This window comes from Myotis lucifugus, unplaced genomic scaffold, assembly GCF_000147115.1.
Source record: "Myotis lucifugus unplaced genomic scaffold, Myoluc2.0 scaffold_249, whole genome shotgun sequence".
Classification (NCBI taxonomy): Eukaryota; Metazoa; Chordata; class Mammalia; order Chiroptera; family Vespertilionidae; genus Myotis; species Myotis lucifugus.
The window spans coordinates 322,790-338,595 of NW_005871297.1; the positions used below are offsets into that span (position 1 = coordinate 322,790).

The 15,806-nt window shown below is 44.9% G+C and overlaps 1 protein-coding gene across 1 annotated transcript in view; it reads right to left on the reverse strand.

Annotated features, from left to right (window-relative positions):
- FRMD4A (FERM domain containing 4A) overlaps nucleotides 1-10,771 on the reverse strand; it is a 227,838-nt gene extending 217,067 nt beyond the window's left edge. Inside the window, 1 exon segment of the mRNA XM_023762528.1 lies at nucleotides 10,627-10,771. The gene's annotated coding sequence lies outside the window, so the exon portion shown is untranslated.
- Between the last annotated feature and the right edge of the window lie 5,035 nt (nucleotides 10,772-15,806).

Sequence of the window (15,806 nt, forward strand, 5' to 3'; positions counted from 1 at the left end):
CCGCTTTATTATATAGGATGATACATCAATAAACTCATTTAAAACATGTGAGTCAGAGATGTTCCCTTCACATATCAAAAAAGAGACATTGCCCTGGCCTGGTGGCTCAGTTGGTTGGAGCATCTTCCTGTACACCAGAAGGTGATGGTTCGATTCCCAGTCAGGGCACATATCTAGGTGGCGGTTTAGATCCACAGTTGGGGCACATATGGGAAGTAGCCAATCGATGTTTCTCTCTCTCTTTCTTTCTTTCTTTCTCCCCCCACTCTCTCTCTTCCTTCTCCTCTCTAAAATCAATAAAAAATTAAATTAAATTTTAAAAAAGAGACAGACCACCAGGATGACAAGGAGATTTCAATTTGCACAAAAGCACATCTCTTGGGGTTCTTCACATTTCCAGGTATTACCTCCTTTTTTACATCGTATGTTCTTTTTATTTGAAGTTTGGTAATTACAATTTTTCTCAGATGTGTCAAATTCAAGACTGAGCCATGGAGACTTTAAGTATCACCTCTACATGGCTGAGACCCACTTTATATCTCCACTCAGACTTTCTCCTTTCCCAGGCTTGTATGAATGCATACAAACTGCCCACTCAGCACCTCCATCTGTATATCCCTCAACATCCCAAACTCTCTGTCCTAAACAGAATTCCTAACTTGTATTCTCCCCAAACCACCTCAGCCACAGCTTTCACCTATTATATAATACCAACCTTCTATCCCCATGTACTGTTCTTTAGGCCCCAAAATGTTGGACTTCTCTCTTCATCTCACATCTTACAACACCCACCAGAAAATCTTGTTGGTTCTCTTAAAATATCCATATCCTGAACACTTTTCATCATCATCATCATTTCATCACTTTCTGGATTCTTACAATGGCCACCCACCTGGGCACCCTGCTGTTACCTCTGCCTGCCTTGTAGTCTGGTTCCCCCATAGCACCCTTCCCATCCCTGTGCGGCCCAAGTGCTATCAGGGTGCTCCCCAGACCCAAACTCTGCAGTGGTCCCATGCCTCCGTGCAGAGTCTTCAAGGCCCCATGGAGTCCTACCTCTGTGCTCCCTTGCTTGGTGTGTTCTTCCACACTCATCTCCTTGCTGTTCCCTACTCTGGGCCTTTGAGGAGTTCTTTCCTCTGCCTGGAATGTGCTCCCCAGACACACTCACACTGATTACTCATCTGTTCACACCCTTTATTTTTTTTAAAATATATTTTATTGATTTTCTTACAAAGAGGAAGGGAGAGGGATAGAGAGCTAGAAACATCGATGAGAGAGAAACATCGATCAGCTGCCTCTTGCACACTCCCTACTGGGGATGTGCCCGCAACCAAGGTACATGCCCTTGACCGGAATCGAACCTGGGACCCTTCAGTCCACAGGCTGATGCTCTATCCACTGAGCCAAATGGCCAGGGCATGTTCACACCCTTTAAAGCTTTGCTCAATTATCATCTTTCCATAGTATTTCATCTGACTCCTGTATCTAAAACAGCAACCTTGCTGTACTTCCTATTCTCTGCTTTATTTTTCTTCACAGCAATTACCACCTTCTAACACACTATATAATTTACTTATTTAAGTCTGTCACCTGTCTCTTCCCCTTAGAATGCAATCTCCCTGAGGGAAAGAATTTTTGTCAGTTTTGTTCACTGACACATTCCTGAAACACAGAGGCATACCAAGTGTGTGTTGACTGACTAACCATATGAATGAATGAGTTGTGGTGTTCAGATACTTTCTGTTATTTTGCCAGCTGGGGTTTGCAAGGCTATATCCATGTAAAAGATAACTGTGCTGCATCTTTATTTTCTTCTCTTTGACAATAAATGTGCAGAGAGAGTAGTCTGAGCTGAAAAATAGGGAGGGAAGGACAGGTAAGAACACTAGGCCTAGGCAGGGAGAAAATCATTGTAGCTATGTGCAAACAAAAACTGAGAAACACAATATACGTGAAATTATTACTCAATTTTGAGCACCTACCAAACAAGAGGCATACTATTAGGTGCTGTGACTCAGAGATAAATGAGGCATGGTCCTTCCCTTAGAAAGGTATGGGGAGAGCCCAGGCAGGTAGCTTTGTCAGTTAGAGTGTTGTTCTGTTATGTTCCAAGGTTGCAGGTTCGATCCCTGGACAGGGCATATACAAGAAGTAAACAACTAATGCATAAATAAGTGGAACAACAAATCTATACTTCTCTCTCTCTCTCTCTCTCTCTCTCTCTCACACACACACACACACAATCAATAAATAAATTTTTAAAATTTTTTTAAAAAATAAAGTTATGAAGAGATATATGTACAAAGATCATTGCAACAGATATCTGAGGATGCTTTGGGAGAATACAGGAGGAAGACTTGTTCTGCTTGGAGGAACAGGAGAGGCAGCAGGCAGTTGGAATTACGGAATGAGCAGGGGTATCTTGCAGAGAAGGATCGGAGGGGCCTCTCGATCTGAAGGACAAGCATTTGCAAGAGGCTGATGTCCAGAATAGATCAAATGTGCTTGAGAAAAGCAACATGTGTGTGTGTGTGTGTGTGTGTGTGTGTGTGTGTGTGAGAGAGAGAGAGAGAGAGAGGGAGAGAGAGAGAGAGAGAGATGGTAAAGGGGGGGGGCCTGAGCTATGATGGTGGCAGTGGACACCTCACCCCAAAAGAATTTGGGAAGGCAACATGAACAAGGCATTAGAGAAATGTATTGTAATAGGCCAGAAGAGTTAAATTCTAGTAATGCAGCAAATAAGTCATTATCATGGGACAATGATTTTTAAGCACTAGGAGGAAGAGAAACAGGAGTATTCAAAACCCATTGGTGGAGCTCCAATAACAAAGGGGAACTCAGGAGAGCATTTGCTCACTCTGGTATACCTCAGAGGGAGGCTCCTCTGGGGAATCATATTTAGGAAGAGTTGATAAATAGCCAAAGAATCAGCTGTTGCAAAGCCCATCTGACTGGCAAACTCCCCCAGTGAGGGTCTGATGAAAAGGGGTGAATTATGCTTTGCGTTGGTTTCATCCTCCCCTTCAGGGCTACAGGGACGGCTGTGTAACTCACCATCCTTGCTCGCACCTTTCTTACCTACAACAAGCAAATATGCTCACATAACAACTTTTTTCTATTTCCACTATCAAACCAAAAACCACTGTATAAAACTTACAGTTTATGGAATTGTTCCATTGGGTTTTGTCAGTTCTCTAGGAACGTGATCAATTCTATCCACAAGAAAAAAAGAAGACTCTAGCTGTATACAACACAGAGGATTGGCCCTGGACAGTAGCTCAGGTGGTCAGAGCATCAACCAGCTATGCCTAGGTTTCAGGTTCGCTCCCAGTCACGGCACATACAAGAATCAACCAATGAATGCATAAATAAGTGGAACAACAAACCTCTCTCTTCCACCCCTCTTCCTCACTCTCAAATCAATAAAATTTTTACAAAATTAAAAAATACAAAAGACTGGGGTTTGGGGTTTTATTCTCTAAGTGGATATCTTTCCAAGTGGGAAGTTAGTGATCTCTGTCTCTAAAAAGCATACAACCTTAGGAACTGGATGGCAGAAGAACCAAACTGTGGTGGGTGACAGAAACCATATTTTCCACAATAAAGAAAAAAGGAACCACAAACAAATACCAGGTTATGATTTCTCCCTAAGATGACAGACACACTCCACCCTGTCAAGGCAAATGATGCCCACAAGCTGTCTCTGAGGCTTCACCTAAAATATACCCTTGTCCTGGATGTAGCCATAATGTTCTATAAATACTTACCCTGTTTTTATACTTGTGTGATGCTCTGATTCTGCTGCCTGTGTGTGCCTGTTAAATCCATCTCCAGAAGATGGGCCACCTATGATTTTGATTTATTTTATCCAACACCCAGGAGGCTATTAAGTGCATGAATAATTTTTGATGCCTATTATGTAAGTTGATTTCTCATGCTATCAGGAAACTCCCAGTATGTGCGTGGTCAGGTGTTGGGTGCAATGGGGAACAAAACTCCCATGGGCATCCAAGCCACTCTCTGTCCGACGCTTATTTCTGTCATTAACTTGCTGCACTAATTACTTGGGTGAAATATAAATAAGAAAACAGGAGTTGAAAATATTTCTACTTAATGGCAATGAATGGAAGTAACTAAAGAATTGTAAACAGTATTTGGATTTTTGCTTTTGTTTCTAAGGAAAGAAATGGCAATACCACTGGTTAACAAACCATGGGTAATTCTTGTTTCTATTCTCAAATGTTTTCAAGTTAAAGCCCTAAGAGCTTTCTGATGATTTTTGAAGATTGAAGACTTTCAGAAGGCAGGGTGATGGGATCCATTAGTACAAAGGCAAAAACATATTTCTTCCTCCCCCGCCCGCAACTGGCCCTCTCCTATTGATGTTCCAGGACTCACTGGGGACTCCCATGAGGTCTCCCGTGCTAAGGAGGCCTTCTCTGTCCCAATAAGGTAAGGAACACTAGGGTGATGCCTTTATCTGCAAAATCCTTCCTGGAAGGCCAGGTGACATTTATGAAATATCAGAGCTAAGGGTCGTTCCCCTTAATGCAACTTTCTCTTTATAAAATTCACATCAGGATTGTAGGTAAGGAGGTAACATTTATTTCAGATGTATCTCCATTTCAATGCCGACTGGCTTTCTTATACCCCAATGTGTTCCAATTTCGCCCCCTCCCCCCGCCACCAAGTTAGCATTGTTAGCCATGTGACAAAAGCAAGCCAAACTCAAAGTACAGAATACAAAGACAAATTTCTTATTTTAAGAGTCTCCCATATTTTTTTGTGATAGGTGCTTCACAGATATTATCTCACTGGCTCCTCTGACTATAACTTTTCTTAGAAATAAAAAACAAACAAACTGAGACTCAGAGAGATTCAGTAATTCACCCAAGGCCTCATAGCTACTAAGGGGCAGAGCCAGAAATCAACCCAGGGCTCAATGACACCACAGCTCCACTCAATCTGCCATACCGGGCTGCATCACATAAATCCTGTCAGGCGGCAGGAACTCTAGTCTTGGCACTGCAACTAAGACCCTGGCAAGGTCCCCAAACATCTGTAAGCAGCTCCTCATTTGCAAAAATGATCTATATATCCACCTTTAATTGTAAGACTCCATCCATCTGAAATGTTTGACTTGACTGATAACCCCCAAATATCGTCTGTGCATGCTTCGTAGACAACACTGCACATCTGGTGTGACTTCAGCCCCTGCTACTCTGCTGTATTCGAGGCCTCAGCTCTCCTGCCAAGACCTACAGGCTACATCTGTGCTACTGGTCACTCTGTAGTTACTCTGTTACAAAACACTCAGCCATCCCAATAAAAGGGGATTGAGAAGGCAGAACACTGCCCTCCATTGTGTTCAGCTCCAGTCTGGTTCTTATCCTCACCACCCTCCCGCCTTTCTTCTCTCTCTCTCTCTCTCTCTCTCTCTCTCTCTCTCTCTCTCTCCCTCTCCCTCTCTTCCTCTCTCACTCTCTCTCCCTCTCTCCCTCTTTCCCTCTTTCCCTCTCTCCCTACCCCTCCCCCAAGAAAGAGAAAGAAATCTCCAATATTTATTGGGGGTAACCAGTGGGAGCAGAGAAATGGGTAAGCCCACACTGCACTTCCCAGCTCAGTTTGTAGGTATATCGCCCAGCTCCAGATGGCTCCACACTATTTGGTCTCCTAGTTCGCGTTTGTCACATCTATAATACTTGTTCACAGGCATGTGGTGAGAGTATAATTGTGCATTTTATGGTTATGAATGGCACAGCCTGGCAACTCTCCGATTATTATTTCCATTCGCTGTCATGCATTATCAATCTAATTCCCCATTACATGCCATTTTTTTCATGCATTCCTCACCCAGCAAGGACAAAGAAAGGCAAAAGCCCTGTGAAGAAGACTGCATCACCAGAAGAACAGGCTGATTTTGATGAAAATTGGGAAGTTATAGCCTCAAATTTGGGGGACAGCTTTGGGCTAATTCGAAGTGAAAGTTACTGTTAATGGTTTAGTATTGTGCATCAGTACCGAGACTTCTGGCCCCGAGGTTGGCAAGGTGTTGCTAACTGTGAAAAGGGGCCCTACCACAAGATGGACTAGGAAAAGGTCAGACACAGGAGGACCTAACAGATGACATTTCACTTTAGATCACTGGGATTTCCAGATTTCTAAAGACACCTAAATATATTGATGTTGGAATGTGGGCTGAAAGGTTCACTTAGTGCTTGACTTACTCCTACAAAATCTATTGAGTGTCCAACATGAGCAGAGGATTCAATGCTGTGAGCATTAAGTGAACAGAAAGTCTGTGGTAACCATGAATTGGCAAACAACTGCTAATAAGCTAGAGAGCAATAAGATGCATGAGGATATAGTCAGAGTTTGGGGAGGAAGGTGTACAAGTACAAATGTTCTTGACCATGGACAATTAGTTTCTTCTTGTGATACATCATGGAGTAATTGGAGCTCCAATTTTAAAACAAAAACACCCCCAAACACTACAGATAGAGATCTGGCTTCCTAACAAGCAGGATCCTACATGCTACATTTCTGAATTAGACTAAGCTTTGCTTGAATATTTGCACAGGGGTTATTCACTCAGTTCAAATGGAGGCTACCAGCTCACTGCTTCTTGATTATTTGGTAGTAATAAGGCCATTGAACTAAACCAAAGCTCTCAAATTCCCTATAACAATCTTGGCCTTTATACTTAGCAGTAATTTATACCTGTAGTTCAAGAAGAATATCTTTTCTCTTTGGGGAGAAAATACCTAATTTCCACAGAATCAATTAAGAATTGATTCAGCACCCTAGAGAAGCATGAATGCAATCCACTAAACAGTAGAAACAGCCCTGATCATCTTCTGACAAAGGCATAATGATAGATATTTTTAGGAAAACACTATTAGTGGTAGAACAGGCTGCCTCAAGTGTAAGGGTGTGCCTAAATCATTCCTTATAAGAGAAAGACATGCTGATCCCATGGGACAGAGGAAGGGTGTCAGCTGACGGATTTAGGGAACCAAAAGGAAACTGCTGCGGAGAGACTTTTTGATAAGCCAGTTTATGCTGATTCAGAAAGCTTCTTCCAGAAGAGAGTAGTGACACCAGCAAGCCTTTGTGTGCAGTGGCAACCCTGCAGCCCAGGGGAGCTAGTGAACCAGCTCTTGAGATTACATGGCCTGGGAGAAGCAATCAAATAAATGTAAGCCACTAACAAGGTGATTCAGGCTGATGATGGCTGCAATGAACACCCTTCCCCAACAAGTTCGGTTTTTAGTGGCCACTTTCCCCAGATTCGTTTACTCTTTGAGCTTATTGTAGGAAAAGTTCAAGTATCTATGTATCCTACATAGCCGATGGAATGATCTCTTCTCTTCCTTTTCTATTTCAACTCCTGCCTTTTAGGAAACACCCAATGTCTTCTTTTGTTGCTTTAAGTCCATGTGCAGAGAGTACTGGACAGCAAAGAATTAGAAAGGGACGTGGTGGAGTGAACAGATAGCCAGCGTCCTTGGAGTTCAACAAGAAATGTGGCCTGAGGCACCTGCTGATCCTGTCCAGGTAAAGCAGCTCCTCTTTTCACCTCTTTTAGCTCAAGAAGAATACAGTTTTTAGAATTTAGGTCAAATAATCATTGGAAGGTCTTTATTCCATGGTTTTTCTTCCTATGAAGTCTCAGAAACAATTTTTAATTGAAATGCTGGAATTTTCCACAATTAATACACCTAAATAGAGATTTTCTGCCACAGATTTTATTGACACATCAAGTGCTATCCAAAATATAAAGTTATTAATTAAAGTCATTGATGAGTCCAGACTTATACACCCTCATACTATATAGAGAGTGGTTTAAAATTATTCCATGAGCTATTTAACTGTTAGCATGTCTGTTTCTCATTTTGAAATATTTAAATGGAAGTTCTCCAGAAGCTATACTGTCCTTTTTTTAAAAAAGGTATTTACATATGCAGTATCTTTAAGAAGAACTCTTTAGATTTGAAAGTGCTCCTTCATCTTTTCAGTCATTCAATTTGTCAGACTAAATGCAACTCTTGTAACAAATAAGTATATGGCATGTGAATAGAACTATAAGTATTTTACTTTACACACATAGAGGCATCAATAATGTGACCACAAATGACATATTTATGCAGTAAGGTCAGTAAAGCTCTTCCTTGGACGAGGTCTCACTCTACCCCACACTTACTAAAAGACAAAGGTAGCCCAACAGGTCCCCTCACTACCCAAGTCTCTGGATCTTTCATCTCATCACTGTCTTTCCCATCACAAATAGGCCACACTTGTTTCTTCAGCTCATCAGGGCTGACTGAAGGGCCCTTCCTTCACACCTCTGGAATACATTCTATTCCACAGAGCTTTTTCCAAGGTCTAGAACCCAAGCAAGGCCTCATACGTGGCTTTGCCTTTGACCTCAGACTGTAAAATTTGCTATTATGATAAAATGGAACACTGTACACATCTGTAACGCAGTTCTCATGGACTATTAAATCAGCAACTCACTGAACCTCAAGGGGTCTTGGTTTCCCCAACAACAAGATCATGCTAATGGTAGACGCCACCTGCCAGGCTATCAGGGGACTTGGCGCCAATGTCTACAAATTACACAGAGGCCCTGTGCCATAAATAACAAGTCTTATTAATAAAATCAGTTGAAGATGAGAGCCAAAAAGATTATAGCAGTAGCAGGGGCAGATCATACTTGGTCAAAACAAAAGCGAGTAGAGAGATTTTCTGATCCTCATTTCTACAGATACGGTTCCCCTTTAATACAAGAAGAGTTTAAGGCTATTATTGTTGTTTATTCTAAAAAGTTACTTCTACCCACACAACTTGACGCGTTAGGTGTTACTTCATTTCAAGTTATCTGAAGGCAACATTCTACTCATTGACCAGACAATATAGTGTTGATTTCAAAGCATGTCCAAATATTGCTTCCAATTAAATTGTGCTATTTAACCTCTCAGGACCAAATGGATTCTGACCTATGTGCATCAGGACCCGGATTCCTCTTGTGCTTTAACTGAACCCAAATTTCATTTGCACCAGTATGGATCTCTCAGCCAACAGACATGGTTCATCCCCTGAAACTCCAGATTTCAAGAGACAAGTGATACTAGTACTTCAAGGATCAAAATCAGATTTCTGCTGATCTGGACGTCTGCTCTTCTGGCCTTGCCTAAATCAGACTCCAATGAAACAGGAGGAAATTTTATGAATGAACTTGAAGCAATTTGAAGACCAGAAACAAAACAATGAAATGTGTCCTCCCATGCTCTCCCTCAAACCCTACTTTGTAGCACATTTTAAGGAGGGCACACAGTTCTGTAAGAGCAAGGGATAGACTTTTGCATCCAGCTCCTGAGGTACTTTCCCCAGGGTCAGGGGTGGCTTCCCTGGGTGAAGTCAGAAGTTGGCTCCTGGCTCTCTGGTGCTTTCCCACAAGTCAGAGTCATGCTTTTGGAAAACATGAGACTTATGGATGCTGAAGTGGCAGGGGTTATGAGCAGGTGTTCTCAACTCAATCAGGTAAATGCAGACCAAGTCGCCCAGGCCAGGAGTCTAAATACAGTCAAGGCGACTCCAAAACCGAACAGGCTGTGCAACCTGAACGGCTGGGATTCAGAAACATGCCTTTCTAAGGTGTTCTGAGAATGCCTTCCATTCAAACTGAAAGAAGCCAGAACAGCAGCAGCAGCAGCCTCTGCTGGGATGTTCCATTCATAGGGGAGAGAGAGCTTCCTCCATTCACGGTGGGGTCAGGAAGTCCTTTCCAGCACGGGATGGCCTTTCTCAGCCAGCTGAGCTTCCGGGGACTGGGTATGGCTGCATCCTTCAGAATGAGTATGTCTATTAAGCAGCTATAGCCAGAGTTATTAGTACAGCAATCCCTTGGAAATCCCACAGAATTTGCTTGAATCTCCTGAGCAGTTACTCTGCGAGCAAGGCATCAGAGAAAGGCAGTTCCTGATTACACACGGGCAGCCCACACAGCTTTCAAAGTGCAGGGCTGGTTAATCTTGTCTAAATGCAATATGTACCAACGTTTGGGCAGCTGCCTGCAATACAGAAGCACTGCGTGGGGTCATTTTTAAATGACCACGTACTAACGGGGGTTTCCTCCTCTCCTCCTCCCCTTTCTGCACCAAACTTGCTGCAGCCATTTGGAATGTAAAGAGCAGTCCATTTTGGCAGTCCCCGGCAGCCAGCGGTCGGCTGCCAGTCTCCTGCCACCCTGGTCTGAAATGCTCCCTCCTGCATCCAAAGGGCAGAACTCCCCTGACATTTCCATAAAAATGTTTTTTTAAAAAAACCCCACCTGGTCTGCATACAGCAATGTCCTTCCCTTTCTCCCTGGGTAAATTCAGAGAGTTCGGTGCCAAAGCAAAGTGCCTGTAGGGGAGGAGGGGGGTAGCAGAACGGAGTATACTGCGGGTCACACGTGGGGTTTGCACTGAAAAATGTCACATCCGCGGCATTATATATTCTACGCCCTGCGTTAAGAAATGTCATGTCCCTTTCTCCGCCCAGCATTTAAAAATGGACACAGAAGTACTACACAGTCCATCGCCTCCCTGCGATCACGGCTGGGAAACAAAGACACATTACCTTTTATTTGTTGCGCGTCCCAGGGAGCCAAGGAACTTCACGTTTGCAGCGGCGGATCCACGGGAACCGGGGTCCCATCCGCCTGGGAGCGCAGGCCGTGGCCTACCCCGTGGCATCCGCGCCCGGCGCCGCTGCCTCCGCCGCCGCCGCACCAGCAGCCGCCCCGCCGCTGCCGGTCCCGCTGCCCCCGCCCAGCGCAACGGGCCCTCCGTCAGGCCATCGCCCGCTCGCGTTCTTTCCCGCCCGAGCCTGGGCCGCACGGCCCGGGGGCCCCCGCCGCGGGGCCGGCCCCTTTTCCGGCCGCGCCCGGCCCGCGGCACGGTGCGGGCGCCTCCGCTCTTCGGGACGGGCCACGCCCCCGCGCACACTGCGCGCTCCCCTGGCGCCGGCGGGGGCTTGCAGGGTCACGCGCGGGGGGGGCGAGGCGGCTCCCCAACTCGCGCCTGGATCACAGGACAATAATGAACCCGCCTGCGCTAGGCCTGCCGCTGACACCCGTAGCCCGCAATCTGGACACTCCGGGCTGGCGGCACACGCAAGTGGGCGACAAAGTTAGTGCGGGAGGAAGAGAAGGGGCTCCGCCTGGAGAGGCTGTGTGAGAGAGAGAGAGAGAGAGAGAGAGAGAGAGAGAGAGAGAGAGAGAGAGAGAGAGAGAGAGAGAGAGAGACACACCAAAAACATACAGAAAAACCCCACCCCGTGAGCGGGAGGAAGAGGCGACTTTGGCTGCGCCTGGATGAAGGTGTACCGCCCCTGAGCTAGCCCAATTTTCTTGATTTTTAATCTCCCTTCAACTCTTTGGGAATAGAAGTTCCTGTGAGGTAACTATTGTCAGGGATTCGCAACAATTACTGGAGAAAGAAGACTTCCATTTCCGGGCCCCAGGGGAGGACAACCTGACAAGTACGCTTTGCAAAAAAAAGAAACAAACTGGGAGAATATCCCTACCAAGAACAATAACTCAATTCACAGGGCAAGCCTAAATGTTTATTGCTTCAGTAGCTCAATTTGCCCCAGACACATTTTTCCCCCAATGAATTGTCAAAACACAGTTGACAAAATAAAGGGCAAAGTAGACAGGGGCACCGCTTAGCAAAGGGGCAAAAGCTAGCTTGTCTCAGGGGTAAAATTTTTAGAGTTCATACATGGCTGAATTTCCCAGCATCCATCCATTCATCATCCATCCACTGTTCAAGGGTGAGATAGGTTGTCCTCTCACTGTAGCTGAAGGAGACCCTGGCCAATCTAGCACCATGATTTCCAGGGCACTGGCAGGAGTGAAAACTTACAAACTTTGTAATAATAAGAAATCTCGCAATCCTGTCTCCCAGAGCACACCCACTGTGTGTTCTTCTCTAAAGATCTCTGAAGAAAAATTGTGAGAGGTCAAGAGATCTCACAGTCAATAAAGAGAAACTCCGTGTACAGTCAGTGTTGGAGGTGAAGGTGAACACGTGGGTTAGAACTGCCTGTCTTAGTTCAAGCTGTCTTGATCACATGCTGGTGACTGGGGACTCCACATGATTCTCGGGATCTGAGTCAGGGGAAGCTGTTTGCACTGGATGTGTCTGCGTTTTTGGAGCCCTTGAGGACTGTGCCAATGCTAAGTCCAGTTCTTTCAAAAGGCAATTGAAGCCCATTTCCTCCTGTCCCAAGGCCCTCAGGGGAGTGTCATTTCTTTGGATGCAGACTGTTTCCAGTGCTGGTTTGTTGTGACTGCAACACTTAGTAGGGGGTGATTGGGGAAATGTTCAAACCTACCATTTCTCTTCAGATATTTAGTTCCCATCTTTAGGAGAGTCACTGGCTTCCATTCACCTGCTGCTTTTCCACTTGGCCACTGGAAGTCTCAATATGTACTAAACTGAACCTGTCCCACCGGAAGTCCAGGTGTCCTATCTCACTACAGAGCATCTGTCCAACCCCCACAAGCCAGAAGTAGGGATGGAGGGGTCTTTTATCACCTTCCATTCACTCATTCCCCATGTTCAGGTGGTCACCAAACATTCCTCATAAATAGCTCTGGAAAGTTCGTTAAGAGCAGCCCCTTTTCTGACTTGCTCCAACAGCACCTGGGTTGGTTAACCTGTGTAGATGAGCAACCCCTGCCCTAGCCTTCTGTGCACATCACCTTGCAACAGTCCCCAGCAGCTTCCCGACTAGGTCTTGTCTCTGAAGCGCTTTCTCCACGCTGGCTGGAGTAACTCCCCTAAAAGTCAGATCTGGTCATAGAACTTCTTCACTTAAACCTGTTCGGGACTTCCCTGGCTCTTAGAAATAAAGTCCACACTTCTTCAGATGGCAGAATGGCCTGAGCACCAAACCTCCCTTATCCATCCAGCCTTATCTTTTGCCACCTGACCCCAACAGGGTCCACTCACCTTCTGCGCCCAGCTCCCTTTTCCAGGTCCCTGTATCCCAGGTTCTCACTCATCTCCTTGCTACTCAGCAGCCAGTGACTTTAGAAACAATGCAGATCATGTCCCTGCACAACTTAACCATTGTCGATGGCTTCTTATTGCTCTTGAAGCATCCTCTCCATCTTCCTCATGTGTTAATCTCCCTGTCCCTTTACACTTTGCCACACAGGCCACCTTTCTGCCCTTGCACAACTCTTCTCTTTGCTTTTGTATTTTTCATTCTTCCTGGCCCGAATGCCCTTCCACCCTCACACCCCACTCTCTGGATAGCTAGCTCCTTGTCATCCTTTAGCTCTTTAGCTCAAAGGCTGCCTCCTAGATAACCTTCCCTGCTCAACACCTGGGAAAAGGCCTCTCCCAGGTACTCTTTGTATCATCATTTATTTCCTTCCTAACACTTCCCCACAATGGGTACTCATAGCCCCATGATAAGGTCACAGACCGATTTCGGACTGCCTGGGCTTACATATTGCCCTGGCCACCTGCTACCTGTGCAACCTTGGGCAAGTTTCTCTGTGCTTCACTTTTCTTACCTAGGAAACAGGGATAAGAACACCGTCTACCTCATAGGGTTGCTATGAGGATTAAGGGAATCAGTATATGTGAATCATTTAGAACAGGGCCTGGCTGAATATGCTAAAGCCCTGTGAGGGCCCTTATGTGTTTTATTCTCACTGTTTCCCCATGAGACCTGGGTTGGTATATGGCACAGGATCTTTTTACCCGCTAAGCCAGTGGTTCTCAACCTTCCTAATGCTGCGACCCTTTGATACAGTTCCTCATGTTGTAGTGACCCCCAACCATAAAATTATTTTCGTTGCTACTTCATAACTGTAATTTTGCTACTGTTATGAATCATAATGTAAATATCTGATATGCAGGATGTATTTTTATTGTTACAAATTGAACATAATTAAAGCATAGTGATTAATCACAAAAACAATATGTAATTATATATTCAATATGTGTTTTCCGATGGTCTTAGGCGACCCCTGTGAAAGGGTCATTCGACCCCCAAAGGGGTCTCGAACCAAAGGTTGAGAACCACTGCCCTAAGCCTTTTGTGTTTGGTGACAAGACAGAGAATGACTAAAAATTCCTGGAAGAAATACTTTATTTGTAGAATTTAAGCACTAAGAGAAATAGGCCATGGTAAAACTTGATGAATAAGATAAAATTCAAACTTAATTTATTTGGAAGTTAATGAAAATATAGAGAAAATATGTTCTCTGTTTCAACAGTTGTAATCCTTGGAGTTGATGGATGACAAGCTTTGCGGGTCAGAAGTCTGTAACGGTCTGCTTTCCGCAGAGCAGCCAATGTGGCCACGGGGAATGCAGGCAGTTACTTGTAAAGGCATAAAGAATCAAAGGATCTTTGCAAAGTGTTAGTCCATCTGCCCGCTCTAACATGCAGTTGTGATGAAAGAAGATAGTGTTTCCATTTTCAGCTCCAGTTTGATACTTTTTGAAGAGTCTAATTGAAAACAACAACAACAAGACAAAAACCAACACGCACAAAAAAACAAATGGCAGGCTGGTTTCTGGACATTCACCTTTGTGTTTTGCTTTCATGGCTGGAGAAGTTTCAGAAAGAAAGAGAAACTTTTCCTTTTGCCCTTGCAGAAGGCAAGCAGGATTTGAGACCTGAAAACCTGGGGCTCTCCTTGCCTCTCTCACACAATTAAGAATCTTCATTTTGAAAAGAGCTGAACTCTCAAAGACAGGAGAGGTGGTCTGTGGCTTAAGAGTGGGGTCTAAAAAGGGACCGGAAAAGGCCATAGCAGCCCCCAGAAGAAGGGAAGGGGTGACAACTGTATACATGCCTCAAGAAGGCACCTGTCAGCAGGTGGGCCAGCATGTGGACGCTGGATGAGGGTACTAAGTTCTAAAAGGTGTGTCTTAGGCAAAGGATCTTGGGGTTCAGCCAGAAGGGATGGGGTCTTTGGCTTTAAATGGACCTCAAATTCTTGGATACTGAGCATCTCAGTGGCAACTAGTCTGGATTGATGATAAGAGATCTTTTTCTTGTCTTGAGGTACAATGTGAGCTAGGGAAGAGGAAAGAATGAGTAAATTCCTACCTCCTTGGTGGGCAAGGATGTAATCAAGATTTAAGTGGGTTTAGAAAAGTAAATTAATGTGATTTTTTATGCTCAAAGTTGGATAGCAAAAATTATGCACTCTATAAGTAAAAGTACCAAGTTCTTAACTCTGAGATTGTTATGCTCAGATTTCAAGATCCCCAAAGAACCACCAGGGAGCGCCATCCGATGCAAAAGCATAGAGCCTTTATTCAAGCTGAGCTCGGTCCCTCTGCCTCCATGACACAGCGGCAGGATGCGAGAGAGCCCCGAGTCTCAAGAGAACAAAGATTTTATAGGGCTTGGGGTCGGGAGGTGGGGGCATACTTCTAATTGGTTGGGTGAGGGCTAGGGTCTAGTGACACAAAGGCAGGGTGTGGCAAGGGTCTGGTTACACAAAGACAGGAGGTGGCTAGCATACCTTGGGTTAGTTCCCCTTGCATTCCCATTGGCTGATTTAAGGGCGGCTGGGTAACTGACACATTCTGTGGTTTTTTTCTTGGAAGAGGGGTCAGGGACACAGCTATCAGTCCCATTCTGTCCTTTCAAGATCTGAAGTCATAGCTTTCCTGACAAGCTCTGGGCAGTATATGGGGCAATTAAGAGGAGATTCCTCAGCTCAAATCTTGGCCAGAGTGCCACTGTGGGTTGGGAAAAAATGGCTCTCACTTGTGCCTT